A 24,161-nucleotide genomic window follows, 5' to 3' on the forward strand; every position below is an offset into this window, starting at 1 on the left:
ATCATCAACGTCATCGGCCATGTCACTATCACTATAGCCGACCAGCTTAAGCTTCTCTCTTCCTCTCCCAGTATCTCACACCCCAGCCTCTGGTTCTGGCCACATAGCGCAAGATGTGCTTGACAGCTACAAGATCCTCCTTCGTTGATGCTTTCATAAACTTACTCACATATCCAATGGAATAGGCAAGGTTAGGGCATGTGTTTACCAGATAGCGCAGACTCCCGACGATGCTGCGATAGTTGGTGGTGTCACCGCCAGCGTAGTGCTGACTTTCCTTAGCTGGAGACGGGCCTCCATTGGCATCCTTGTAAGATTACTGTTTACCAGCCCAACTATGTCTAGTAGCTTCTTCGCATACGCACCTTGACAGATGGTAATACCGGTAGTACTCTACTGCACTTCGATGCCGAGGTAGTAGCTAAGCACGCCAAGGTCGCTCATCTTGAAGGTCTTTAACATCTCCCTCTTGAATCTTCTAAGAACTTCCATGTCGCCTCAAGTGATTATGAGATCATCGACTTACACTCCCATGATCAACCGCTTCTTGCCGTGGTCGCACGTCTACATCCCATGCTAAGAGGCTCAACGCTTGAACTTGAGCGACAACAGGATACTATCGAGCTTCTTGTTCCAGGCTCGTGGTGCTTGTCGAAGCCGGTAGAGCACCTTGTGCAGGTGCAGTACCTTGCCGGGGTGTCATTATCGATGAAGCCAGGTGGTTGTCAGACGTAGATGATCTCCTTCAGCTCTCCGTTGAGGAAAGCGAACTTCACGTCCATGTGGTGGACTTCCCAGGAGTGATGTCCACGATCGCCAACAACAGGCGGACAGATTCCAACCCTACCACCGGCGCGAACACCTCTTCGAAGTCCACCCCTTTCTTCTGGACGTAGCCCTTTGCCACGAGACGGGCCTTGTGCTTTACAACTTCTCCCTCTTCATGACGCTTCAGCTTGAACACCCATTTGAGCCCTATGGCTCGATGTCTTGGCGGCATATCCTCTAGACTCCACGTCTTGTTGTCAATGACAGACATCGTCTCTTCCTACATTGCCTTCAGCTAGCACGAGTTCTTCTCTTGTTTGGGGAAAGATTTCGTTTCATCCGCGCTGATGGCATGCAATTCGACACCTCTTCTTCGAGCTCGCGCGCCGCCAGTCCCGGTGGTTCACCTTCTCCTAATAGGTCTTCAATATTTCGGTGCCTGGCTGTCAGACCATCATCGTGATCGGCATCCATAAATAACTAGAGCAACTAGTCACAATGTCAATTCCTCCATTATAGCACAACCGAAAGCATTAACTTCAAAATGCATCATAAATTCTCACCCTAGGGTTATTTCGATAATTTTTTTAATATACATAACAATCATCCAGATTGCCTTTGGAGCTACCACACGTGCCTAAATGAGTCTTACGCACAATTACGCGTGCTTTGTGGCACAATCGCACTCTTACGACAGTGGGATAGCGATTGTGCAACACTTGTTCTAGCCCAGAAAACAAGTCGGTCGTGTTAAATTCAAACTTTCCAAACAATATTGGTGTATGCTCGCGACACGGGTCACGTTTAAAATTTTTTTTTAGAAAACAGGAGCAAATAAATGCGTTGAAAACAATTTTAAAGAAATCAATGTTATAAGCTAAAAGCGAGTAGGCAACAACAACAACTTTGATAGCATATAACCCATGTACGAAGAATTGACACCTATTCAAATTCTCCTATAGTACATTTTGGGGGTTTTAGCCCTACGGGTGTAGATATAATTTTGGTGACCGGTCATACACCCCGTATTGACACAACGATAATAGTAAAGCCCTATCTAACTTGAAAAAATTAAAAAAAAAAAAAAAGGTTTGGAACAGGCATACGCCCATGAACAAAAAGTCCTAGACAAGCATGACCAGGATATCGGACATGCGCCCATAGGCAACACGTCTTGAAAAAGTATGACCGTGACATCCTCCCTCAATTGGTTGACATCTTTGACAATCGATTCTTAACAAACTCAGTGTTGTAGGATGAGGTTGACTTCAAGTCCATGGATGCACTTCCCACTGATCTTAGTATTAACGATTCTCTTCCAATATGATAGGAACTATTGAAACCCACATCTTGATTTGTTGACTTTTCGCGTGTTCTTAGTTGGTGTATGTTCTACTTTCTTAGCATGAAAATTTTTCGTCTTTGCGTGAGGTCGCACCACCTCCTTGTGCTTGATGTCTTTTTGGTCGAGATAGTAACATTTCAAGTTACTAATGTGGACAAAAGGGCTAGTCTGCATCTATGGGAGTAGTTGAATCCTATATTATACCTTCTCAATCTTGTGGATAACTTTGACTAGTCCATAGTATTTTCGCACCAGTCTTTGGTTCTTGTTGCTTTGAACTCAGAGTTGGTTCTTTGTAACTGTACTAGTCAAGACGTGTTTAATAAGGATTTTGGTATTAATTATTGAGTCTTTGTAACTCCTGAAGTCATTTTTTGACCTTATTTAAGGCATTTGAGGTCGGTAAGACTCCTATTTATCACATTTTAGTTAGTTTTAGGGCGTATATTGGAATTAATCATCCTATTTAGCTAGGTTAAGATGTTTATATGACCTAAGAATGTCATATGAATTGATATATGTGAGAATTAAGCATTGGAATATAGCTTTTGAGGTGACTATCGAATAATTAGTAACTTCGGCAAAGGCCAACCAAGTAAGTGACTTACTGATTGATGTATGATGGTGCATTCCATGTGGCTCTTGCATGTACCATTTTAATTATGTGATGCTTATATGTTCTTTGTATTGTCATTGATGCATGTCATGTATGCATGTGATGTCCATTACACTATATTATGAATGAAATGAAATGTCATGTGTGAAATGTTATGTCTTACCATGTAAAGTTATGTGATGGATTACGTGAAGTTTTTCATGTATACATGATGCATATATGAAATATGTTATGAGCAAAAGGAGAAAGGAAATGAAATATGTTATGTTATGAATGAAAATCATGGAACCTCATGCTTGTACGTATGTCACATGCATCGGGATACCTCCCTATTATGTTATACTAGCACGACGCGTATCTTCAATACTTGTAGTTGTCATGATATCATGCGGGCCTTTTCTTTTCTAATGCGTTCGGTGACGTGCAATGTGTTGTGTCGGATCAAGAGAATACGTATACGAGCACGCCTGGTGGGTCCATGTGTGCTTATGTGGGCCGTGTGTGGAGAAGCACCATGCATCCAACCCTGCCTAGAACTAAAAAGTGCCCAAGGTCATGTTACGTGTTTTAAATGATATGTCTCGTTCATGTTTTGTGTGTGATTGCGTTACTAACCCATATAGTGGGGTGACTTACTGAGTATTTCTTAAAATACTCAATCCACGTGTTACCTTATATTTTTTAGGTAAAGTTAAAGTTAAAGCTCCCATGCATGGATAACGATAAATGCTGCAAAAGTCATGGAAGTGAGGATAGATCATGATAGAGAAGTAGTATTGAATTTAATTAGTAGATATTAGGTGTTTTTAATGCAATTTGTTTTATGTTAAAAAAACAATGTTATTTTAATTGTTATTTTGAATTGAATAGTAAGTCCATGACTTTATTTTAAAAATATTTATTATGAATTTTCGCATATATAATTAAAACATGCGTGGGGTGACGTAACTAATTAACCTAAAAGAATTAGAAGTGTTACATTATCCTTCAACACTTCTATCCTTCAACACTTCTATTCACTAGTCTGTAATGTCTTGTTAAGTCATTTCAATCCTTTATTTATGTCATTTCTTTGGAGAGAAACCTTGAGGAATGGAAATTGGTTTGGAATCTTAGACTTCAGTTGCATATTTCGCAAATTGTGTAAGTGATTTCCTTATTTACTTCATTTTGTTGATGTTAAAAAATTATCACTGTGATTGCATACACGAACATGTTTTTAGTCCGACTTTGTGAAATGACTTGAGAGGTGTAGGATAAGTAGGAGCCGAAAGGCGAAAGTGAAATGTCACTACTTTTAACGTTATTTTACTTATTCCGTGAATCGGAAGCGGGGCACTGCCCCTCTTTTTGGACCCAATGCCTACCTCGATGGGCGATCCGGGCGGAAGACATTGTCAGGTGGGGAGTTTGGCTGGGGCGGCACATCTGTTAAAAGATAACGCAGGTGTCCTAAGATGAGCTCAACGAGAACAAAACTCTCGTGTGGAACAAAAGGGTAAAAGCTCGTTTGATTCTGATTTTTAGTACGAATACAAACCGTAAAAGCGTGTCCTATCGATCCTTTAGACCTTCGAAATTTGAAGCTAGAGGTGTCAGAAAAGTTACCACAGGGATAACTAGCTTGTGGCAGCCAAGCGTTCATAGCGACATTGCTTTTTTATCCTTCGATGTCGGCTCTTCCTATCATTGTGAAGCAGAATTCACCAAGTGTTGGATTGTTCACCCACCAATAGGGAATGTGAGCTGGGTTTAGACCGTCGTGAGACAGGTTAGTTTTACCCTACTGATGACAGTGTCGCAATAGTAATTCAACCTAGTACGAGATGAACCGTTGATTTGCCCAATTGGTTATCGCGCTTGGTTGAAAAGCCAGTGGCGCGAAGCTATTGTGCGCTGGATTATGACTGAACGCCTCTAAGTCAGAATCTGGGCTAGAAGTGACGCATGCGCCCATTGCTTGATTGCCGACTAGCAGTAGGGGCCTTTTGGCCCCAAAGGCACGTGTCGTTGGCTAAGCCCTTGTGACGGATGAGTCTCAAGGGCCGCCTTGTAACGTAATTCCCACTGAGCGATGGGTAGAATCCTTTGCAGACGACTTAAATATGCGACAGGGTATTGTAAATGGCAGAGTGGCCTTGCTGCCACGATCCACTGAGATTCAGCCCTTCGTCCCTCCCCACACAATAAACCAATTTATTTATTTGAAGTGTCATGGAGGTTGTAGGCAAAGTAATGATTTTACATGTTAAGTGTTGATGGATTGGACATGCTCCAAATCAAGGCCATCTATGCTATGTGTGATACATGTCGTACCAACACCTCATGCACCCTTACACACCCATAATGTCCACCCACCCCCTCCAACGCAAACACACCTACAAGAATATCAAAAGTGTTAGATGTTACCTCCATAAAAAAGCATCAGACCCAATACCTATGAAGCGTGAGTACACGTATAAAGCCTTGAAGGTTAGCCTTTAAACAATTCATCACACCTAACATCTGTGGAAAGTACGAACATGTATAAAGCCTTGGACTATTAAAAATATCATCAAACCCAATACCCGTGAAAAGTGAATGTACATTTATAATGTTTTATTGTTGTGTTTTATTTTTTTTGGGAACTAAGAAATGAGTGATGCCCGTAAAATTTAATTTTTTTTTTTTTTTTTATCTTTTGGTCATCTAAAACAAAAAAAATGAAGAGTTTTGATGCTAGAGCAAGTACATTACACCAAGACACCCACCATGACGTTGTTTTTACACCTATCACCCATAAATTGTGAAAGTACATGTGTAGTGGTTATTAATTGTAAACTGCATTCTTTTCAAAAGTTTAGACCACCAATGAAGTCACATGTGGATGATCTCCCGTAAATTTTAATTGTATCAGTGCTCCACGCTTTTGGCAGTGAGTGAAGAGAGCGAGAAAAATCTTGTCAGTGACCATTTCTAGGAAGAAATAATTAATATGAACATTGAAATAAAATGCTAGAAGGGAAATGGAGGGACATTGGGGAACAAGCTTCTTATGCTACTATAAAAAAAACAAACTTATGAAACTATCTACGTCCCAACAGTTCCAAACAATATTAGCAAATAGACTAAAATGGAAATGGTGAATCAACAACTAAAAGATAGAATTGGAACCTCGTTTCTAAACTCATGATTCGAATATCAACAAGCCAAAAAACTAGAAATGGAAAAGGGCGCTACAATAGGAAAGTTAAAAGCTCTCATTAGTAAAGACTACAATAGGAAAGTTAAAAGCTCTCATCTGATACGAACCTATGGTTTGGGTTCTGCTAATCTCCGAGGCTGAGCTTTAGTTTTAAGCTTGAATTTCGACTATTTCAACGCTTTCCTTTGTTTTTTTTTTTTTTTTTTTTTTTTTTTTTTTTTTTTTGCATTTGCTTCTAGTTTTTGGACCTATTTCCAGTCGATTTTGGCTAAGTTTTAATTATTCTTGCATAGTAATTTACTAGAACATTAGCCAACTTTTATATTTAGTTTTTTTTTTTTATAATTATCGATATTTCTCTAATCTCAAAATTGAAAATACAGTCAACGATTAGAGTGATGTGTCATAATTTTGATATTAAAGTTCTAATCCAAAGATCTAAATTCCTATAACATGGAGGTCCTACTCCATAGTCAATTTCTAATCTTAGATTAACATCATATTAATACATGCTTAATTATTGAAATTTTATTTTCTAGTTTAAAACATACGCTATTCCATATGGGATCTCAAAAAAAAAGGCATGGGATTTACACCGTTGACGAAGAAGAAGGTTTGAGAACAAGACTTTACTGCACTGGGGTCCTTTCATGTCGATCTATTCTCCCTTGTGTTGAAATATTGTGTCTCGTGACCCACACATGGCCAGTCAACTATTCTAAATCTTGCGACAAATGATTTTGTGATGAATGGAAATGTAAAATATTTACATAAATATGAGAATCAGTATTTGGTTTACACACCCTTGGAAAGAATGCTTCATTCTCCTCAAACCAATGAGGGATCTCAGTAGATATTATCTACTAGTGTTGGGAGGCTTGGGTTGAAAGTATCATTAGCTTACCAATCAATGATAAGAACTTCGTAGATTTAAACATTTCAAAGTTAAGTCATGGAAGAAAACTACCATCGTGGATATCAATTGAACTCACTAGAGTTTTAGAAGTGTGAAAACATGATTTTTAAAACTTCCAATTTTGAGAATGTATCAAAGTTCCAGTTAGTTCTCTTACACGCCACGTCACAAAACCAAGTTGATTGAAAATTTCTACTAGGGAGAAGAACAAACATCGTTATAAGTTACGCTTCATTCCCATCACTAGAAGAAGGGCTTGACGACCTCCGACCTTGTGGTTAACAGCCACACGCTCTAACCAACTGACCTATTCCAGCCAATCATTTGTTACAATCCAAGTCCACCACTAGTTGATATTGAATGGTTTCGTTCGTTACGTATCGCTGTCAGCCTCACATTTTTAAACCGTATCTAATAAGGAGAGATTTTTAGACCCTTGTAAGAAATGTTTCTTCACCTCTCCAATCGACGTGTGATCTACTTATCCAACCCTTCTGAGAGCCAAGCGTCCTCACTCGCACATCGCTTAGTGATTAGTTTTGATATCATTTGTAATAGTCCAAGCGCACTGCCCATTAGATATTGGCATCAGCCTCACAGTTTACACACCCATATAAAGAATGTTTCATACCCTCTCAAACCAATGCGGGAGTGGATAATATCTACTATCGCTGTGGGCTTGGGTCAAAAGCATCATTAGTTTATCAAATGATAATAAGATAAGAAATTTGTAGATTTTAACTTTTCAAAGTGATATGGAATCAACCGAAGGGAAAGAATGGAACCTCGTTTCTAAACTCGTGATTCGAATATTAAATGATAATAAGAAATTTGTAGATTTTAACTTTTCAAAGTGATATGGAATCAACAGAAGGGAAAGTATGGAACCTTGTTTCTAAACTCGTGATTCGAATCACTCCACAAGAGTTTTGATCAATACCGCTTGAATAACTCTAGCATGCTCTCATCAAAGCATTCTTTTTTTAATTCCAAAATGTGATTTCTAGAAAAGAAGGCTTATAGAGCCTTTACAAAAAAGAAATTCTATTATTTTTTTAATTAAAAAATGTCTCTAATCAAAGAAAAGAAGGCTTATATAGCCTTTACAGTAAAAGAAGACTTATATAGCCTTTACAGAAAAGAAGTTAACGGTGGGTTACGATCTAACCTTAACTCCTGTATTAAAAACTAGCTTAAATATGACCAACAAATATTAAAATTATAATTAAATTGTGCAAGGAATGAAATGTGCTTATTAGTCACATAAATATTGCTTATTAGTCAAATATTTAAATTATAATTAAATGGTGCACTAAACTAGTTCCTAAATTACTAGTCACATAAATTTCGTGGAGTTCATTAAATGCAACTTAAAATGTATTTAATGCATCTCTTTCTTGACGCTCAACTTTGCACAACATTATAAGGGAGGTCTCCAACGATTTCTAGACTTTCCTTTGATGAGCTCACCATCGCTTGAATATAAGTGAACAAGGTTTGTTGTAGCTTCTTGGCTCTCGTCCTTGTAATTGGACCTTGAGGTATGGAAATTCCTTGGTCGTGGTTCATATCATTCTCCCTCTCTTGAGAAGGATTCGTCCTCGAATCCCAGCCATCACCTACATCAAAAGGACTCAAATCAACAACATTAAAAGTTGCACTAACACCATACATACCTGGTAAATCAATTTTATAAGCATTGTCATTGATACGCTCAAGAACTTGAAAAGGTCCATCTCCTCATGGTAAAAGCTTAGATTTTCTTTGAGTAGAAAATCTTTCTTTTCGGAAATGCACCCAGACCCAATCTCCTAGCTTGAAGATAACAATCTTGTGTCCTTTATTAATTTGGGTGGCAACCTTGGAATTTTGCTTCTCAATTTGTTCTTTTACTTGCTTGTGTAGTTTATAAACAAACTCAACCTTGGCATTTGTATCGAAATTCACAAACTCTTATGACGGCATAGGTAACAAGTCAATGGGGGTTAAAGGATTAAAGCCATAAACAATTTCAAAAGGTGTGCATTTAGTAGTGGTATGAACAACCCTATTGTATGCAAATTCTATAAATGACAAACAATCCTCTTAAGTCTTAAGATTCTTATCAATAATAGCCCTAAGCTCAGTAGTCATTGTTCGGTTAACAACTTCAGTTTGTCCATCTGTTTGAGGATGACAAGTAGTTGAATATACTGGCTCACTTCCTAACTTACCCAATAAAACATGCCAAAAATGGCTTCAAAATTTTACATGGCGAATATGCAACTCATCCCCAATATACATGCGAATTTGATGATAACCCAATTTTAAATTAATCTTAGTAAAAAGACGGCATCCATGCAACTCATCAAGCATACCATCTAATCTAGGAATTTGATGCCTATACTTTATAGTTATCTTGTTTATAGCCCTACAATCAACACACATACTCTAAGAACCATCTTTCTTAGGTACAAGAATAACTGGAACAAAACAAGGACTCAAACATTCACGTACATACCCTTTAGCAAGGAGTTCACTTACTTGCCTTTGTATCTCTTCGGCCTCCTTTGGATTAGTCCTGTTGGTTGGTTTGGAATGGGCTCGCTAGGAATGAAGTCAATCTTGTGTTCAATCCCTCTAAGTGGTGGAAAACTACTAGGCATCTCCTCAGAAAAGAAATCTTCAAACTCTTGCAAAAGCACACAAAATCACTAGGCAAAGAAGGATTCAGCGTGTTAGTAAAGTTACAAGACCCTTTGCACATAGTACAAGAATAGTCTGGTTAGAGAGCAAAACATTCCTAGCCTCACTTGATCTAACATACAAGCTTATAGATTTGACTTTTCTCTCTTTTTCTTTTTTTTTTTTTTCTCTAGGCTGGGTCCTACTCTTGCTTTTCACTTCAGCTCTTTTTTTCACTTGATTCTTTTTCAATCTTTGCTTTTGCATCCGCCTCTTGCATTTTCTTTTCAAGTTTGCAATGATCAATAAGTACATCTTTTGGAGACAATGGAACAAAAGTAGTTTTTCTACCCTTGTGAGTAAAAGAGTATCGAGTTGCATACCCATCATACATTACCCGACGATCAAATTGCCAAGGCCTCTCCAGTAGTAAATCTCCAACATGCATGGATACAACATCACATAAAATATCATCAACATATTTTCCAATATTAAAAGAAACAATAGCTTGTTGACTTACCCGTACTTCCCCACGATCACTCAACCATTGAAGCTTGTAGGATCTTGGATGTGGTTGTGTCTTTAAATTAAATCTTGTGACTAGAATGGAACTCACAACATTGGTGCAACTACCGCTATCAATGACAACACTACAAGGTACTGATTGAACAAGGCACCGAGTTTGAAATAAGTTCTCTCGTTGGTCTAAGCCGTCCCCCTTAATGTGGGTGTTTAGAGCTCGTCGAGTAACCATAGATATATGTGTAAGGTCCTCTTCACTAAACTCCTCACTCTCATCATTTTCCTCATTTATGTAGTCATGTGCCTCATCATCTGTTACAATTTCTCCCTCCTTCATGGTCATAATTCTTGTATTTGGGCAATCTCTACTCTAGTGTCTACCCCTTGACATCTCCAACACTTTAAATCCCTATTTCGAACATTAGACTTTTCTATTTTTTCTTTCACTGTTCTAGAATTCTCACCTTTCTCAAATTTAGCTTGAGGCTTCTCATGAATCTCTTGATTTCTATGCTTATAATCAATGTTCTCACTATCCTTTTTTCATGTAGAAGTAGAATTGGAATATGTTTTTGTAATACCGAAGAAAGAGAAATAGAAATAGAAAAAGAAAAAAAAATAGGAAAAGTCAGGGGCAAATAGGTAAATTTGCCCCTCCAACCACCTAAGTGGTCCAAATGAAACCCCATACAGAGTACTACAAAAGAGAAATAGTGAGAGAAAGGGGCTGAGAGAACCTAGAGAGAGGAGAAAGGATGAACCGCGGGAAGACTCACCGAAAACTACCGTTGCAGTCTATTCCGGTGAATATCATGATGGAAGGAGGTGAAGATCATGATGCAAGGAGGTGAAGATCATGATGCAGGGAGACTTTCTTGGAAGGGAAAAAAGAATGTGGGTGGCCGGAGTCCTATTTTTCATCAAGAAATCGGAAAATTCGCCAGGTAAGGATCTTGAACGTTTTCTTAGATCTACGGTTTTCCTTTGTGAATCAAGATCTGAAATCTTGATATATTCATCTAGGAACAACTCTACGCATGATCTGTGAAGAAGTTTGGCCGAGATCTCAACCTAAAGGCGGAGGTCCGAGAGTCATATGAGAACGGTGAGCGAAATTCCGACGTTCTGAACTCGTCTAGTAGTCAAGCAAAAAATTACAAAAAAATAAAATACTAGGATGTAGCCCGTAACACGATCTAGATCTTTTCTGAAGGAATCATATCGATCCGATCTACGGATCAAAAGATATGAAAATCAGAAAAGGGGACTGTGTTTCGGTTTTCAGAGGACAGAGAAGAAAGAAGAAGAAAAAAAAAGGGGGGCGGCCGGCGAGCGGCGGAGGGCGGCAACAGGCGCCAGACATGCGTCGACCATCGGCTGGAGCAACGCAGCTCCAGCGAGGCGTCGACACGTGTCGCCTGCAAGCTGGGCCAAACCACAAACGCGAGCCGAGCTGACCAGACCGACTGACCCGTGACTACGCGGAAGCGGGCGCGCATGCAACCTATGACTGGCGCCTTCCCGCGCGCGTGACCACGCACTCCAAGTGCGTTGCTGGCGCGTGAGCGCGCGTGGAACGGCCAATTTGGCCCGGTTGCTTTCTGTTTGCCTGATTTTTGTCCCCATTCCAGTTCTAATACTTTTTTTACATGAATAGGGATCTAATTTAAAGAAATCAGTATTTTTGGACACCTCACGGGCAAAGAAACACTAGCAAAAAGGGCACGCGTCAACCAGGTAAGTCACCACCCGGTATTTAGGAAGAAATACTTATAGGATTCGCTTGGATTGCATGCATGCTAATAGTTTTACTTCATATTAGCTCTCCATGTAAATTGTTAGTCAGAGTATTTGATATGATTGTATTGGGTGAATTACATGAGTGTTGTTGTATGCTTCATGCTTCCCCTGTATGTATGCATGCATTTAATTTATGTTGCAATTGTGTATTCCGTGTTCCGGGTGCTTGATGGACGAATTCGCCCCATTGAGCGTGAATTTCGTGCTCTGGGTGCTTGATGAAGGTCATCGCCTCGTTGAGCCGGTATGCCTAGTTTGCATGAATTATATAGTATGATGTTAGAAGACGATTGCATGCACACTATGTTAATTTCTAGGGCCCATTTCTATGATAAACTTAGGGAATTATTGTTAGGAGCGATATGTCGCTCCAGCCAGATTTAATTTTCCCCTAGGAACTTAGCGGTTTACCACGGCAAGAAGGTACCTTGGAGTGTTCATAGATTGCTAGCGTGAGAACGGTATCTATAGCTTCGTGGGAGGACCAAGGGACCCTGACCAGTCCTTATTACTCTTAGCCATTTCGCATGGGAAATGTGTCCCCACATCGTACAACCCATTAGCTGCATGGGAACGGGTTGGGTCGCGCCCCCCATAGGGGGACTATATGGGCGTAGGGGTATTCAGCACACCCCTAGGCTAGATACCATGTAGCCCCAGATAGCCATGTAGAAGTAGCACCTCATAGAGAGATACCGACCACATTAGCTTGGCATAAGGAACCTCTAGGCGTTTAATGAAAGGACGATGAGCCGCTGAAACGCAAGAGGCAAGCCCCAAGGGACTAAGATTAGAACCAGATGTCCTAGAACCGAAGTAGGAAACCGTGGGAATTCTGTTAAATTAAGATGCGAATAGAGCCTACATGTAGGTGGCTTACTGAGTATAATTTTTATACTCATTATTTTCTACTTTTTTTTGTCAGGTGCCGGTCGAGGCGGAGGAACGTTCGAGAGCTGTGCGGTCACAGAGGGGTTCGTTCCGGAGCGTCAGTCCCTTTTTGGTCTTTTGGAGTCTTTTGCGAATTCATTTTAATTTTGTATTTGTAATTCCTTTTATATTTGTATTTTAACAAAACTTTTCTAGATTTTGTTTTAATTAAATGGTATTTTTACCTTTCATTTTTTTTCGATTTCATCTTTTTAGTCACGATTCGATTTTTCGAAGCCTCGAAAATCGAGTCGTGACAGTTTTAGAAGAATACCGTTGAGACCTTCGTTGGATTTGCCTCTCGATCTTAATTACAATGTGCAACAACTCCTCGATATCATAATAAGTCTGTAAATCAGTCTTGTCTGCAATCTCTATGTTTAACCCATTAAGAAATCGCGCCATGAGCGTTTCGATGTCCTCATCGAGATCAAGTCGATCCATCAATGTATCCATCTCCTTGTAATAATCCTCCACAGATTTGCGTCCTTGTTTCAATGCTTGAAGCTTTTGCACCATGTCTCATTAAAAATAATGTGGAACAAAACACTTCCGCATGAACTCTTTGAACTCGTACCATGAATTAATTGGTGCTTCAAGATTTCTTCTCCTACTTGACATCTAACCGTACCTTCTTTTCATCACTAAAATTATGACAGTTGAACACCGACTCCACCGTTTTCTCCCATTCAAGGTACTCCTCTGGATCGATTTTGCCATAAAACTTGGAAAGTTTTAATTTGATTCTCCCCACGTTACGATCAATTCTATTGTCATAAAGAACTCATTGTGGTAAATTATGATACCTTCTTCCACGGACTCTCCCTTGCATCAAGCCACGGCCAACCGCATGTGGATTATGCTCGTGTTGTTCAGAATTATCTTCCTCATATTGATCAGTAGATTGGGCAGGTAGTGGAATCCTCTCTTGAGCTTGATTTTGAATTTAAAATCTACCTATTTGATTGGTCAACTCTTCTATTCCTCAAATTAGTCTTTCCATGGTTCGTTGTTGTGCTTCTCTCAATCGTGCATCAATAATGTTAGGATTGTCGTCTGGATTTACCATGCTACAAAAGAAAGTTAAAAGAAAAAAAAAAAAAAAGGACCTCACAAGTGCTCCCTCACGTGTGTTCACACGTAAATGTAGTTCACTCGTGCTTAGCACTTAACACTCGAATCAATGTATTATTCCCATACAATCTCACCCTCACAATTGAGCACAAACAAATCACACTCCAAAAAAAATTGGGATGTGAGACAAGTTATGTTATAGAGGTGAGTGCAATTCAAAGTGAATACACAGCACACTCAACACATAAACAAGGGTATTAGAGGAGCAATCCAATAACATATCAGAGTTACATATACTAATAAAGAGGAAAAAAAAAAAAACATTTAACATCAATAAGCTTTCTTTTTTCTTTTTTTTTTATTCTGTAATATTGGCAAAAATGTAATAAATTTACCGAAAATTGATTTAGAAGATCTTAAAGAAGAACAAAGTGTTGATAAGATCCAGATCTAACGCTTTATAAAATATGTCAACATGAATTAAAGCACAAAAATAATATTTTTATTTTGTTATTTTTTGTGCTTTATATTTTTTTTTAGACAGAATGTGAACATACTGTACAAATTGAATATATATATATAGAATCAACCTAAGGGAAAGTATGGAACGGATTACCTTGATGATCAAGATCAAGAGTAAAAAAAACTTGTTTCTCAACTCATGATTCGAATCACTTCATAAGAGGTTTGATCAATACCACTTGATTAACACTAGCATACATGCAAATTCTAACCACTTGAATTTGCAAAGAAAATCTTAGTTCTCACCAACGCTAAAAAAAAAATAGAAATTCTATTCTTTTTTTTATTCCAGAAATGTGATGTCTCTAATCAAACGAAAGAAGGCTTTATATAACCCTTGCAACGTTAATGTATGTGACACATAACTCCCAAATTAAATTGGCTAGTAAATGAGAAATACCATGACCTCTATATTAAAATGACTAATTAATGGTGGAATATGGTAACCTATGTGGGTTACCATGTAACTTAATTCCTATATTAAAAACTAGCTTAAATATAACATATAATCCAAGCCCACCGCTAGTTTATTTTGTCTGCTTTCGTTCATTAAGTATTGCTATCAGTCTCACGATTTTAAACTGCATCTGATAGGAAGAGGTTTTCAGACCCTTGTAAGAAATGTTTCTTCACCTCCCCAATCAACGTGGGATCTCACTATCCACACATTCTGAGCGCCAAGCATACTCACGGGTACATCGCCTAGTGACTAGCTCTAATATCATTGGTAAAAGTCCAAGTGCACTGCTATCAGACATTGTCCATTTTGGCCCATTATGTATTGTCGTCAGCCTCAAAGTTTTAAAATGCGACTATTAGGGAGAGGCTTCAGTACCTTTATTAGGATTGTTTCGTTCCTCTCTCCAATCGCTAGTATATATTATCTATTTTAATCTATTACGTATCGTCGTTAGCCTCACAATTTTAAAATGCGTCTACTAGGGAGATGTTTACACACCCTCGTTCCTCAATCCAATTGCTAGTAGTTATTATCTATTTTAATCCATTACCTATCGCCGTCAGCCTCATAGTTTTAAAACGCGTCTACTAGGGAGACGTTTGCACACCCCCGTTCCAAAATCCAATCGCTAGTAGTTGTTATCTATTTTAATCTGTTACGTATCGCCGTCAGCCTCACAGTTTTAAAACACGTCTACTAGGGAGACGTTCGCACACCCATATAAGAAATGCTAAATTTCCCTCTCAAATAAATGCGGGATTGCACAATAAGCAGTCAAGATTATCGAGTGGTCTAAGGCGCTAGACTCAAGTTCTTGTCCCTGTAATAAAGCGTGGGTTGTTCAAATCCCACTTTTGACAACTCATATTATTGTGAGGCAAAAGGCGAGCAAAAGTGGATAATATCTACTATCGTTCAGGGCTTGGGTTGAAAGCATAATTAATTATCCAAAAATGATAAGAATTTAACTTTTCAAAGTTAAGAAATAGAACTTCAAACCATGATGGATATCAATTGATCTCACTAGAGTTTTAGAAGTGTCAAAATATGATTTTTAAAACATCAAATTTTGAGAATATCTAGAAGTTCTATTACACGCCATGTCACGAGCCCAACTTCATTGAAAAAATTTGTATGCTTCATTCCCATCGCTAGAAGGAGGGCTTGAACCTCGTCACACGCTCTAACCAACTGAGCTATTCCAGCCAATCATTTGTTACAATCCAAGACCACCATTAGTTGATATTGTCTGCTTTCGTTCGTTACGTATCGCTGTCACCCTCATGGTTTTAAACCGCATCTACTAAGGAGAGGTTTTCAAACCCTTGTAAGAAATGTTTCTTCACCTCTCCAATCGATGTGGGATCTCACAATCCACTCTTCTGAGGGCCAAGCGTCCTCACTGGCGCATCACCTGGTGACTAGCTCTGATATCATTCGTAAAAGTCCAAGTGCACTACTAGCAAACATTGTTCATTTTTTCAAAATAGGTATTGCCATCAGCCTCACAGTTTTACAAGTCTATTAGGGAGAGGTTTTCGCACCCTTATTAGGATTGTTTCATTCCTCCCTCCAACAGTTAGTAGATATTATCTATTTTAATCCATTACGTATGGTCGTCGGCCTCACAGTTTTAAAACGTGTCTATTATGGAGATATTTACACACCCATATACGGAATGCTAAACTCCCCAATCAAACCAATTCGGGAACACACCAATAGCAGTCAGGATGGCCGAGTGGTCTAAGGGGCCAGACTCAAGTTTGGTCCTCGTAAGAGGGCGTGGTTTCTCAAATCCCACTTCTGACATTTCATATTATTGATCTCACTAGAGTTTTAGAAGTGTCAAAATATGATTTTTAAAACATCAAATTTTGAGAATATCTAGAAGTTCTATTACATGCCATGTCACGAGCCCAACTTCATTGAAAAAATTTGTATGCTTCATTCCCATCGCTAGAAGGAGGGCTTGAACCTCGTCACACGCTCTAACCAACTGAGCTATTCCAGCCAATCATTTGTTACAATCCAAGACCACCATTAGTTGATATTGTCTGCTTTCGTTCGTTACGTATCCCTGTCACCCTCATGGTTTTAAACCGCATCTACTAAGGAGAGGTTTTCAAACCCTTGTAAGAAATGTTTCTTCACCTCTCCAATCGATGTGGGATCTCACAATCCACTCTTCTGAGGGCCAAGCGTCCTCACTGGCGCATCGCCTGGTGACTAGCTCTGATATCATTCGTAAAAGTCCAAGTGCACTACTAGCAAACATTGTTCATTTTTTCAAAATAGGTATTGCCATCAGCCTCACAGTTTTACAAGTCTATTAGGGAGAGGATTTCGCACCCTTATTAGGATTGTTTCATTCCTCTCTCCAACAGTTAGTAGATATTATCTATTTTAATCCATTACGTATGGTCGTCGGCCTCACAGTTTTAAAACGTGTCTATTATGGAGATATTTACACACCCATATACGTAATGCTAAACTCCCCAATCAAACCAATTCAGGAACACACCAATAGCAGTCAGGATGGCCGAGTGGTCTAAGGGGCCAGACTCAAGTTCTGGTCCTCGTAAGAGGGCGTGGTTTCTCAAATCCCACTTCTGACATTTCATATTATTGTGAGGCAAAACGCGAGCCGAAGTAGATAAAGTCTACTACTATTGTGGGCTTTAGGTCGAAAGCATCATTGTTTATCAAATGATAAGAACTTCCTACCATGGTGGATATCAAATGACAAGCCAGTGTTTTCTGAAAGTGAAAAAATGATTTTTTGAGAATATCTGTAAGTTCAAGTTAGTTCGTCACAAACCGAAGTTGATTGAAAATTTATACTAGAGAGAAGCACCAACACCCATTATGATAAGGTATGCTTCCTTTGCATCGCTAGAAGGAGGGCCTGAACCTCCAACCTTGTGGTTAACCACACGCCCTAACCAACTAAACTATTCCAGCCAATCATTTGTTACAATCCAAGACCACCATTAGTTGATATTGTCTGCTTTCGTTCGTTACGTATCGCTGTCACCCTCATGGTTTTAAACTGCATCTACTAAGGAGCGGTTTTCAGACCCTTGTAAGAAATGTTTCTTCACCTCTCCAATCGATGTAGGATCTCAAAATCCACCCCTTCTGAGGGCCAAGCGTCCTCACTGGCGCATCGCCTGGTGACTATCTCTGATATCATTCGTAAAAGTCCAAGCGCACTGCTAGCAGACATTCTCCATTTTTTCCCATTAGGTATTGTCGTCAGCCTCACAGTTTTAAAACACGCCTATTAGAAGGTAGTTTTCGCCGCTTGTTAGGATTGTTTCGTTCCTCTCTCCAACAATTAGTAGATATTATCTATTTTAATTTGTGACGTATCGTCGTTAGCCTCATAGTTTTAAAACGCGTCTACTATGGAGACATTTACACACTCATATACGGAATGCTAAACTCCCCTCTTAAACCAATCCAAGAACACATCATTAGCAGTCAAGATGGTTGAGTGGTGTAAGGCACCAGACTCAAGTTTTGGTTCTCGTAAGAGGGCGTGGGTTTAAATCCCACTTCTGGCATCTCATATTATTGTGAGGCAAAATTGTCCATTTTTTCCCATTAGGTATTGCCGTCACAGTTTTAAACTATTAGAGAGAGGTTTTCGCGGCTTGTGTTACAATTGTTTCGTTCCTCCCTCCAACAAACAATTAGTAGATATTAGAGAGAGGTTTTAGCCGCTTGTGATAGTATTGTTTGTTTTGTTCCTCTCTCCAACAAACAATGAGTAGATATGTTTGTTTTGTTCCTCTCTCCAACAAACAATGAGTAGATATTAGAGAGAGGAGACAATTAGTAGATATTAGAGAGAGGTGTTCGCCCCTTGTGTTTCCACAATTAGTAGATATTAGAGAGAGGTGTTCGCCCCTTGTGTTTCCTCTCTCCAACAATTAGTAGATATTAGAGAGAGGCGACAATTAGTAGATATTAGAGAGAGGTTTTAGCCCCCTTGTGTTTCCTCTCTCCAACAATTAGTAGATATTAGAGAGAGGCGACAATTAGTAGATATTAGAGAGAGGTTTTAGCAGCTTGTGTAAGGATTGTTTTGGTTCCTCTCTCCAACAATGAGTAGATATTAGAGAGAGGTTTCACCGCTTGTGTTAGGATTGTTTCCTTCCTCTCTCCAACAATTAGAAGATATTAGAGAGAGGTTTTAGCCGCTTGTGTTAGGATTGTTTCGTTCCTCTCTCCAATAATTTAGTAGATATTAGAGAGAGGTTTTCGCTTCTTGTGTTAGGATTGTTTCGTTCCTCTCTCCAACAATTAGTATATATTATCTATTTTAATCCGTAACGTATCTTCGTCAGCCTCACAATTTTAAAACGTGTCTACAATGGAGACATTTACACACTCATATACAGAATGCTAAACTCCCCTCTCAAACCAATCCAAGAACATATCATTAGTAGTCAGGATGGCCGAGTGGTCTAAGGTGCCAGACTCAAAAGTTTTGGTCCTCGTAAGAGGGCGGCATGGGTTCAAATCCTTTGGAGAAATTCTTTGTAATGTTTTACCAATGCATGCTAGAGACATTGCTTGGCCGATCATGACAATTTGACAGGAAGGGTTATGTATGATGGCTATTTGAATAGGTATTCTTTTGTAAAAGATGGTAGAATAGAAAAACCACTTTGTCCACTTTGTACCTGCAAATATATTTGCTGATCAATTAAAGTTTGAAGATGGTAGAAAAACCACTTTGTCCACTTTGTACCTGCAAATATATTTGCTGATCAATTAAAGTTTGAAAATATATTTGCTGATCAATTAAAGTTTGAAGGGAAAAAGAGTTGAAAGAAAAACAAGTGTCGTGAAAAAATAGAGAAAAGATAATGAAATTGAAAAGAAAAAAAAAGGAAAGAATGTGAGTTGTAGATAATGAAATTGAAAAGAAAAAAAAAGGAAAGAATGTGAGTTGTTTGAAAGAAAAACAAGAGTCCCGAAAAAAATAGAGAAAAGATAATGAAATTGAAAAAAAAAAAAAAGGAAAGAATGTGAGTTGTTTGGCTAGAGTTGGAGAGGTTAGAAGGGCAATGTTCTCACAAAAAAAATCATCATTGTACTTGTGTACAAGGAAGGATGTTTAGTCTCTAACGATAACAATTTGTCTTTGCCTAGTATGTTTCAATCTCTTTTACAGGAATTTGATGACGTATTCCAAGATAAGTTCCTAAAGGACTACCTCCCATTCGAGGTATTGAACATAAAATAGAGTTCATTCGAGGGGCAGTCATTCCTAATAGGCCAGCTTATAGAGTCAACCTAACTGAGACTAAAGAAATTCATAGGTCAGTAGAGGAGCTCATGGAGAAGGGTTATATACGAGAGAGTTTGAGCCCATGTTCTGTACCAGTCTTATTTGTCCCATAGAAAGATGGAACGTGGCGCATGTGCGTGGATTGTAGAGCCATCAATAAAATCACAGTGTGGCAACACTACTTATGGCCTAGAGAATTTGTGATCTACTCTGATCATGAAAGCTTGAAGTATCTTAAGGGTCAAAGCAAACTGAACCGTAGGCATGCAAAGTGGATGAAGTTTATTGAAACATTTTCGTATGTCATCAAATATAAGCAAGGTAAGGATAATGTGGTAGCTGATGCATTATCTAGAAGGTACAATCTTTTTACTTCTGTTAGTGCAAAAATTCTTGGATTTGAGCATATTAAAGAATTATATCGAGATGACCAAGACTTTGGAATTATATGCATCGTGTCTTACAAAAACAGCTGTGGATGATTATTATGTATTTCATGAATTCTTATTTAAGAAAAGTAAGTTTTGTATTCCTAAATGCTCTATCGGAGATTTGCTCGTAAAAGAAGCACATGGTGGTGGCTTAATGGGACATTTTGGGATTAATAAAACTTATAATATGTTGCATGAACACTTCTTTTGGCCGAAAATGAAGCATGATGTTCATAAATTTTGTAGTCAATGTTTTAAATGCAAAGAAGCTAAGTCTAGATCACAACCAAATGGATTGTACACTCCTTTGAATGTACCTAACGAACCTTGGACTAATATACCTATGGATTTTGTTCTTGGTTTACTGCACACTAAACAGGGTAAAGATAGTATTTTTGTTGTGGTAGGCAGATTTAGTAAAATGGCTCGTTTTATTGCATGCAACAAGATGGATGATGCAAAACATGTTGTTGACTTATTCTTTATGAAGGAGTAAGATTACATGGAAGCCCTAGAATAATTGTCAGTGATACGGATGTTAAATTTTTGAGTCATTTTTGGAAAGTATTGTCGGGTAAAATCGGTACCAAGTTGTTGTCTTGAACTACATGTCATACTCATATTGGTTGGTAAACTTAGGTGGTTAATAGAACTTTAGGAGCATTGCTTAAGGCTATTATTTCTAAGAATGTTAAGTCTTGGGACGAATGTTTGCGATTTGTAGAGTTTGCATATAATAGAACAATTCATACTACCACTCATTGTTCTTCTTTTGAATTTGTATATGGATTTAATCCAATTATGCTTCTTAATTCGCTCCATATTTCTTCTAATATTTTTGTGAGTGAAGCAGCCACAAGTCAGACAGATTTGATCAAAACATTGCACAAAAAGGTGAATGAGCAAAATTTGAAATAATATTTCAAAGTTGTTTCAAGAATTAACAAAGGACGGAAGGAAATCATTTTTCAATCTAATGACTGGGTTTGAATACATTTTTGCAAGGAATGATTCCTATCTCAAATGAAAATAAAGTTACATCCAAGAGGGGATGACCCTTATCAAGTCCTTGGAAGAATTAATAACAATGCATATAAAATTGATCTTTCCATAGAATTACCAGTATATTCTACTTTCAATGTTACTGACTTGAGTCTTTTTGTTGTAGGGGATGATTTTTCTGATTTGAGGATGAATACTTTTGAAGAGGGGGAAGATAATAAGGATCATAGTGTTCCAAATGTTCAAATTGAACCTATTACACGATCCAAGGCCAAAAAGATTCAACAAACATTCATTCTCATCTACAAAATTGGATAGGCTTGGTTCAACCATCATTTTATGTTTTACAAGATTTGATTGAGGAATGACAATTTGGAACTTCAGTTACGAACAACCTGTGAAGGATCGACTTACTAATCATGGTTATATCAAATGGACAGAAATATATCTATAGTGAGGGGAGTGCAACTACTAGGCTATAGTGGAGTGTCCTAGTAGTTAACGAATGTTGGTTAACAAGGTTAATGAGTTTAACCGGTTAATCTTGGATCGTTGGAGCCCATGATCTATAGGTCCATTAGGTCCCTCTGCTAGCTCATATCGGACTAAACCATAGAACAGTGTGACGAGTGAGTTCGAAGTGTTCGAATTCAAATTAGGGAATATGCTACATATATACGATATATTTAACCGCATTTTTGTTTTATTTACGAATTAAACAAAAGGAGAGAATCTGAGATATTTAAATAAGATTTAAATATCTTAATCAATTATGTGTCGGAATTGATTGGGATTGAGATTTGAATTAATATTAAATATTAATTAAATAGTTTAATTAATCATTTAATTTTACTTTAATTTTAATTCAAATTAATTGTTGAATTAAAATGAAGAAAGTCAAAATTCATTTAATGGAAAAATCATGTTAGTGGAATTTTGAGGTGTCAAAATTTGGTTTAACCAAACTTGCATGCTTGCCCAATAAACCCCACAAGTTAATTTGGTTAACTCAAACATGCATGCTTGCCACATAATCCCAAACATTTGAGTGGAATTTTGAGTGTCAAAATTTGGTGATCTCAAATTTGCATGAACATGCAAACATGACTCTTTAAATAGAGTGATCATGGTACATGGAAGGTCTTCTTCTTGGTGAAAAACCTTGAGAAAAACCTCTCACAAACACTCTCTTCATATATACAAAATCCCTCCCAAGTTTAGTCACTCACCGGATTTCACAATCCCGTTTTAAGGCCGGAGGATAGTGGAGAAGACACTAGTGGTGGTTCGAAACCGGTTCGTGAGGAAAAAGGAATTTGAACTACAAAAGGTTAGTATTCAAACTCATTAAGTTTTAATACTTATAAACATGCTAGTTATTTACTATAATTGATGTTCTAAAAGTGCCTAAGATCCAAATTGCTTCCACATGTGTTATATTAACACCATCAAATATTTGCATGGTTCAAGCAACGGATGGAGTTGCAAGCATCATTTCCTGAGTTGTTAGAAAACTTTGGTTATTCTTTTTTAATTTAATAATTTTTGTAATGGGCAATAGGGTGGAAGTTATTTGTCAAATTTACTTCGTCTTTTGTCGAGATTTAAGGGAATCGGGATTAAATCATGACCACTAACTTCTTGAGTGGGATTGAAGGTTTCTTTTATGGGGAGATTTGTGATAATGAAATTGATCTCTCAAGTTGAGACTTGCTCCCTTAGAAATCTGAGCATCATCTTTGTTATTTCTAAGTTTCATGTAATTCTTGTGGTAGATTGCATTTGAGCAATTCAATCAAGTCGTGATCAAGTTCGATTGTGGAGTGACTCAATTTAGAACAAGGTTCCAAATCTTGCTTCTAGATCTTTAAGTTTAAGAAGTAATCTAATTCTAGTCTTATCTCTTGGTTGATCTGAATTTTGTATAAGAAGGTGTTAATTTCTTTGACTAAAGGGTTCTTGCTTCAACACAAGTTTGGATCGTTGAGCTAAGGATTAGGGTTGCCTTATCACCTATCATTTTAAAGCTATATTTCCTTACGTGACTATCCTAAACGGGTCATTGAATGTGTATTTACTATTCTACAAGCGACCCATATATGCGAATATTGACCCACTAGTTGGTTCACACACCTCTTGTGCCTCTTTCCTGGTTGGGCTAACATTCTCGGTACTATTGTCGCACACTCGGTAGGAGTAGTGACCGTCGTAGCATCATCATAAACATAATGATTCATTTTTCTTTTTGTAATGTATGTGTCCGTACTCATCATACAAGGTGATAGTTTCCCGATGGATGTAACATACAATCATGCATGAGGTCCCATCATTTTTCACATTTATTAAACCAGGTAAAACAACCTCTTCCATTTTCCTTCATATCATATCATTTTATTACATAGTCTTTAAAAAATATATTAGGGTTGTATATCAGGTCAAAATATATTTATTGTGTATCATTCATGTCATACATCGTATTATATCATATCATAACATGTCCTTCAACATAACATGTTATATCATACACATAACATGTTCTTCAACATAACATATCATATCGTGCACGTATTAAATCAAAAACCATATATCATACATGTATCATATTGTCAAATATATCATATCATC

The 24,161-nt window shown here is 38.0% G+C and overlaps 1 non-coding gene and 1 pseudogene across 1 annotated transcript; both read left to right on the forward strand.

Moving 5' to 3' along the window:
- Nucleotides 1-3,914: 3,914 nt before the first annotated feature.
- On the forward strand, nucleotides 3,915-4,908 carry LOC147788957 (25S ribosomal RNA; annotated as a pseudogene; the record flags this gene model as incomplete).
- A 12,422-nt stretch (nucleotides 4,909-17,330) lies between these two features.
- On the forward strand, nucleotides 17,331-17,416 carry TRNAL-CAA (transfer RNA leucine (anticodon CAA)). Its single transcript has one exon. It is a non-coding gene; the product is annotated as a tRNA-Leu (tRNA).
- Nucleotides 17,417-24,161: the final 6,745 nt, after the last annotated feature.

This window comes from Cucurbita pepo, chromosome 16 (genome assembly GCF_057944985.1).
Source record: "Cucurbita pepo subsp. pepo isolate OVF chromosome 16, ASM5794498v1, whole genome shotgun sequence".
NCBI classification, from domain to species: domain Eukaryota; kingdom Viridiplantae; phylum Streptophyta; class Magnoliopsida; order Cucurbitales; family Cucurbitaceae; genus Cucurbita; species Cucurbita pepo.